This window comes from Malurus melanocephalus, unplaced genomic scaffold (genome assembly GCF_030028575.1).
Source record: "Malurus melanocephalus ecotype Western Australia unplaced genomic scaffold, MMel_1.1 scaffold_249, whole genome shotgun sequence".
Taxonomy (NCBI): Eukaryota; Metazoa; Chordata; class Aves; order Passeriformes; family Maluridae; genus Malurus; species Malurus melanocephalus.
The window spans coordinates 68893-76119 of NW_026623481.1; positions in this window are offsets into that span (position 1 = coordinate 68893).

Genomic DNA, 7227 nt, shown 5'->3' on the forward strand with positions numbered 1-7227 from the left:
ACTTCCCACATGGTTGTCCAGCAATAGTGTCTTTACCTGGTTCTTATCCTGACAGGGTAACAGTGTGATGGGATGTGCCATGACCTGAGCCATTAGAACTGTTGTGTCAGGAAAGAATCATTGAACCACAGAATCATTTAGGGTGAAAAAAGCCTTTGAGAGTATTGAGTGCAATCATTAACCCAGCACTGCCAAGCCCACCACTAAACCATGTTCCCAGTTGCCATATCTACATGTTTTTTGAATTCCTCCAGGGACGGTGACTCTACCACTGTCCTGGGCAGCTTGTTCCAGTAACTGATAATCCATTTAATAAAGAATTTTTTATAATATCCAATCTAAACCTGCCCAGGTGCAACTTGAGGCCATTTCCTCTTTTTCTATCGTTTGTTCCCTGTGACCAGAGCCTGGCTCCCACCTGGCTTCCCCCTCCTGTCAGGGAGTTGTGCAGAGCCAGGAGGTCCCCCCTGAGCCTCCTTTTCTCCAGGCTGAACCCCCTCAGCTCCCTCAGCTGCTCCCATCAGACTTGTGCTCCAGACCCTCCCCCAGCCCTGTTGTCTTTCTTCGGACATGCACCAGCACCTCATACTAAGATAAAACACCAAACAAACAACAAAATAAGCTTTGAACTAACAATATTAATTTTGAAGTTAAGTTTCTTTCTATATTTTTATTATTTGTTTAAAGCAACCCTTTTCTAAATGGGCAAGATAGGTTTTATTCATACTAAGAATGAAAACATACTGTGAAACTTTGATATTTGCCATGAAATGGGAATGCTGAGTTTCAGACAGCTCAAGAAAATTCAGTAAAGCCCTGCAAAATGTTCAACATCTTTAGCACAACCAAACCCATAAACTGGCTCCACAAAGGGACATGTGAGTTTGACTGCCAGTCTTTGTTGTGTCAGTCTGATCCCCTTCCACCAGATGTTTCTGGGATGATAGTCCAGCCAAATTACTTCAAACATAATAGAGCCCTTGAGTATTTGAAAAGCTCTATTCAGAATCACAGCTTCTTACTTGGCACTTACCTCAAAATATTCCTGACTGTCAGCAGCTATTAAAAACAAGAATAAGAATGGCTATTTCTATAATAGCTGTATTTTGAAACCTCAGAGCACTTTGTGAACTTAACAGACACAATCTCAGAGCACTTTGTGAACTTAACAGACACATCTGAGATATATGGATTAATTATCAGGGAATGCAGATCACTTTGGAGCAAGAACTGGATTTCTGTTTTTAAATATTCTATAAGGAAGTACTGATAAGGAATGAATACAGAGAAGGAAGGAGATTCCTGAAGGTAGGAACACCCTCCACTAGACCAGGCTGCTCTGAGCCCCATCCAACCTGGCCTTGGACACATCCAGGGATGGAGCAACCACAGCTTCTCTGGGCAATTTGTGCCAAGGCCACACGACCCTCAGAGGGAAAAATATAAATATAATGCCTTTTGACTGGTCAGTCACCCTAGTAATGATCCTACTCTAATGAGAAATCCATACCACTTGGTGAATGGCTCAATCACTTCCAAAACACTGCATAACTGCCACTTATGCAAGGCAAAATTATGGAAAAACCCAGTGTTTTGCACTTGCAAAAAGTAAACCTAAAATATTTTAAGATGGAATAATCTAAACTGGAAGGAAAATACTAAAATAGGTGAGGAGGGGCCTGATGTATTTAGCTGAGGAAAAGGTTGAAAACACCAAAAGCTTTGGCTTCTCCTTTTCCATAATTTTTCATCATTTTCAATCTTGTCATCATGAATAATACTGTTGATTTTTGCTGTGATTTAGAAACAGCTGAAGAATACAAAACAGAGTTGAAAATCAGCTGAAAGACCATTCATCTATTTTGTTTTTAGTTGAAACACTTCTTCCAGCTGCAGATAGATAACCAGGCTGATGACAATGCCATAAAGCACATCTGATCACCATATAGTTCAGGTTTGGGGGGGGGATTTTTAAAGAAATATTTTGAAACACACAAACAAAAAGTTACTTACATATTATAGCAAACAYGTTTCTAGATGGCATCAGGGTGCCGGAGGTTCTCATCTCATTTTGTACAGATATTCATTTTCTCTGTTTATTCCTTCTGTTTACTTCTGTTCAGGGAAATTAGCCCTGGCCCGTGCTAACTCCTAAATTGCGCCTGGAAATTGCATAGGAGAGCTTTAGTAAGAACTCTGTTCATCACATTTCCAGGTTGGTCTCCAAATCTTGTGCCTGGGAAGAAGATTTTCCACAAAGTAATTTTGCTATTTTATCTTATCTGGTGTGGATGTTTTATTTTAAGTTTTTTATTAAATCCATTAGGGATCCAGCACAACTAATTACAGAACCTTTTATTGTTACTCACTTTCAGATAATTGAATTAAGCTTGCAGTCAATATTATCAATGGAGTCGAGAGAGGGATTAGTTTTCCACATGGAACAGGTAGACTGCATTGTCTAAATAAAAGTCTTACACGCTCCACTGAAAAAAGTTTCACCCAGATGGTGAATCATTAAATTCCTGCCACTAAGCAAATGCACTTCCCTTCACCTGTGGGTTACCCAGCAACAGGCAATTTGGCAGCAATACACTTATTTTTATGATTAACCTTGTCAATCCACAGGCACTTGCTTTCCCAAAGAGTTGACCTTTTCCTACAATATTGTTTTTGACGAGCAATGGCTCATTACCCTCTGTTACTGTCAGTATTTTAGTGTTCAGTTTTCAAATTATTATAGAAGGAGGAGGCACCAACACCCTCTATTAAGATTTCCTCACACTTTCCACAGCGAGGTCTTGCTGTGCTGGAACTTTCAAGCTGAAATTTCCTTTGCCACATTTGTTTCTCTCTCGAACTGCAACAAACTCCATAATTCAGTTTTGGGCTAACTTTTCAGATCAGCATGGCTTTACAAAAAGCAATCATTTTTGATTGCTGGCAATCAAAATCTCTGTCCTTGCTGGCAGAGATTCTCTGTTTTTCACATCAGAAAGGCATGAGAGAGCTGCCCCATCCCTGGAAGTGTTCAAGGCCAGGTTGGAGGTGGCTTGGAACAACCTGCTTTAGTGGAAGGTGTCCCTGCCCATGATGGCAGAGTTGGATTCAATTACCTTTAAAAGGTCCTTCCATCTCAAACTATTCCATGATTCTATGAAGAGAAAAAGAGAAATATCAGTAGGATGGATCACACTCAACTTTCCAGGAAAAAGGCTCTGTATTTCCAGGTTTTCCTCAGTTCTATCTTGGATATATTTCTCTCCTGATTTAGGGATATGCTGTGTGTGGCAATAAATAGAACTCCGCTTCCAATATGGAGAACTGCAAACACATAAGAGCACTGCTCTGTTCTCTTAAATCAAGGTGAAGAGCTTGAAACACTCTGCAAACAACAGGGATTTTCACATACCTGMAGAAAAATTGGAAGGAATGGAAATCAAACTTCCTGGCTCCTATGCCCTACCCATAAGACTGAATTTCTTTCCTATTCTTGCAGTTTCCACAAATTCAAGGTGAACTCAGTGACAAGGAGCTCTGCTTGGGGCAGAAGTATTGGAAAGCAGAGTGTGCTGGGATTTTGTGTGACTCTCAGTCCTCAGCTGCATCTCTCTGTGGGCGTTTGGTGTGAGAAGGCTCTGTCCCCTAAGTGCTGCTCGGCTCTTTGTCCTCACTGATGTGTTTTCTTCTCTTCCCTCTGGAGCAGACCTCAGTGGAGCTGTTTGCAAAAAAGGGCAAAAAGAAACTCAATGGCAGTGTGAGAAAGAGAAAAACAACCCAGCTGGTTTTACAGTAAAAGAAGCCACTTTACAGTAAAAGAAGTTACCAAGCCTTAGTTTGTTACTGAAACATCTTGGCTCTCAAGAAGCTCTCAGYTGCAGTGGCTCAGTCCTTTAAAATTGTGCTGACCAACCCGCCTGCAGATATTTCTCTCTTTACATTATTTCCCTCTGATATTGATTAATCACTTCATTTACAACTTATCCAGCCTCTTTGCTATGCATTTATTGCCAGACCATAACTGCACATATACCATCTTCCCAGGAACAATTCTCTGACTCTCCCTGGTCTAAAAGTGACATCATCTTTTATCTCTCAACTTTCAGGCTTTTTGTTCAATATTTCCAGCTTGATTTTCTGTTATATGCCCTGGTTGATAAAGCAAAGGATACTGATCTGAGTCCTTGCAAAATTACTGTCCAGGCCCTTTTGACCTACAGGATTAAATGCAAGAGGATAAAAACCTCTTGCTCTAGAAGCAGCATAAGATGACCAAACTCTCAAGTGACACAATTTAGGTCAATATCTCGTGTTAGTTGAGGTAAGTCTGTGAAACCATTCTGGCAACAAAGATGTCAAAAATGTACACTTCAAACAATCACAAATTATTGGGGTTGCTTCAATTTCTCACAGTATCCAACAYTTCACAGAATCACAGAATGGTTTGGGTTGGATGGGATGTCAAAAATTGTCTAGTTCCAAACGTCCTGCTATGGACAGGGACACCACTATCCCAGGTGCTCCAAGTCACACCCAGCCTGGCCTTGGACTCTTCCAGGAATGGAGCAGCCACAGCTGCTCTGGGCAACCTGTGCCAGGGCCTCACCACCTTTCTTCCTAAATTCTAAATCCACTCTCTTTCAGCTTAAAGCCATTGTCCCAGTCCTGCTCCTTACTGGTTACTCTCCACAACTCTTTTTTCATGCTGGGGTGTGGACACAAGCACTGCTGCAAGCAGATTCTGATCATTCCATTGCAAGCTGAATTTGCACAAGGTAGTTTTGTGTGATGGGCTTGTAAATACAGATGTAGCCTAGAGTGACCAGATTCATTCCTCAGCCATTTCATGGTCACTTTATTTACTGGATGATGGCATCACAAAGAATTAGGCTTGGGAATAGTCTGTGTCTTTAAGAATAAGAAAGGAAATAGACACTTCAAGTAAAAAAGATTGACGTTTACATCTTTCCAAACCTTGTGCACAGTGTTGCAGGTTTTGTGGAGAGGGACATATTTTTCAAAGAAGATTATTTTAAAGTTAATGTTTTTGTGTTTTTTTTTTTTTTTTTAAAAAATTTTTTTTTTTTTTTTTTTTTTTTTAAAAAAAAAAACCAAAAAAAAAACCTGTATTTTCAGGCTCTTCTATTGTAGAGCCTGTGGCTGCAGAGCCATCTTGTGGGGGAGACTCAGTTCTGCCAGGAGGAGACTTTTTTAGTACTTTTATTTTTTCACATGTTGTGGATTGCTCAGGCAGCAATAAGCCTGGGCAAGACATCCWGTTCACCCCAGCATCTGTTTCAGTCACCTTGGAGTACCAACAGGTCTTCTCATTCTGTGGAGATTCCAAAATTCCTTGAGGGCTGAAACTCAGAAACCAATATTCGTCTCATCTTTGCCTAATTTAATACTACCAGTTAGGAAGGTTTTGGCAATGCCCCTGCCTCAAGGTTTCATCAGTTCTATTTGAAAATAAAAAGATGCCATCTGAATTTCACAAATTGAAGAAATGTTCCTACAAATGGGTGCAGCTCCATGTACATCAAGTGCAAGACTCTGAAGTTGAGGCACATAATTGGTTCCTTACATGCTTTGTATTGARGGAAGAAGACACAGAATAGGGAAAATTCCTCTCATTGGAGTAGCTAAATGTTCCATCCTCTTGTGGAGGTACCATTACAGAGTGCTGAGCCTGGAAAATGAGAACTGGGAATCCTCTAGCTGTGCAGGATGTGRGATCACAGCTGGGGGTGGGGATAAAACACTGTCAGGAACAGGGTGTTGGGAGCCAGGGGGGTCCCTGGGCTGGCAGGACAAGAATTTATTAGAGAGGGTCCAGTGGAGGCSACAAAGATGATGAGGGATCTGGAGCATCTCTCTTACGAGGAGAGACTGTGAGACCTGGGCCTGGTTAGTCTGGAGAAGAGAAGWCTGAGAGGGGATCTCATCAGTCCATATAAATGTCTCAGAGGTGGGTGCCAAAAGGAAGGGACCAAGTTCTTTTCAGTGGTGCCCAGTGATAGGATGGGGAGTGAAAGGAATGATCAATGTCTTTACAAACAAGCTATGGGGTCTGCTGGTAGATAAGGCCAGATACTGATAGGYRAAAGGAGCAATGGGAGGAACCATAAATTCCAGCAATGGGAGGAACCATRAATTCCATAGGAATTCCACCAATTTGACACAGACTGTTAYTCACCCAAGRCAGTGCGAAATCCCTGGACTTAGAGAAAAAGAACAGACACAAAGAATTTAAAAAAAGGAGGGAATGCACATTAGATGGGGGCCTSTATTAGGTGATTTGGGGAGTCTGTACCTCTCAAGTACCTAAGCCAATGGGGAAAGAGAGAGGGAAAGRCAGACRGGAWAWTGGGACAAAAAGGAGGCTGTGTCCTCTAACAATTTGAGAGACCTCATGAAGARGTCCCATGACCTCTCCCTTTATTCTAATAAAGTTATGGGACTCCTCTGTCTCCTTTTTGAACATAAACCTCTGGTGTTTGTGGATTAATTTTCTTGACAGTAGCAATGGCSATAAACTGTAACACAAGAAGTTCCACTTTATCATGAAGAAGAACTTCTTTACACTGAGGGTGGCAAAGCACTGGGACAGGCTGCCCATAGAGGTTGTGGATTGTTCCTCTCTGGAGACATTCCAAAGCCACCTGAACATAATCTTGTGTCAGCTGCTCCAGGACCCTGCCTTGATGATCTCCAGCCCCAAATCACAGAATCGCAGAATGGTTTTTGCTGGAAGGGACCTGAGAGACCATCTCGTTCCAACCACCCTGCCATATGCAGGGACACCATGCATGTATATAAATTGATAATTTATATAAAGACCTATATCTCTACACATGCAAATGTCTATGCACGCAGGTTTATATACTATCTACTTTCAGCCTGAACAGCCAAGATGAAACCACAGATGCTGCTTTGTTTTTCTATGAATTTTGTGACTCCTGCCTGCGATTATTTGTGATTCTTTGTCCCCAGAAAAAGCATGCCTTATTGTTGGCACAATTCCCATCTTAAAGAGTCTGATTGGTATCAGCCGAGATCTAATTTTTCCATGAAGAGACACAAAAATCAATCAAAATTGCTTATACCGGGAATAGATTCTGTRGAACATTCGAACAATTCTGCCCAGGGCTGGGGACTCCCTGGCCCAGGTGGGCGATTAAATTGAATTTTGAAACGAGAAGGGAATGTCTTTACAAACAGACTCTG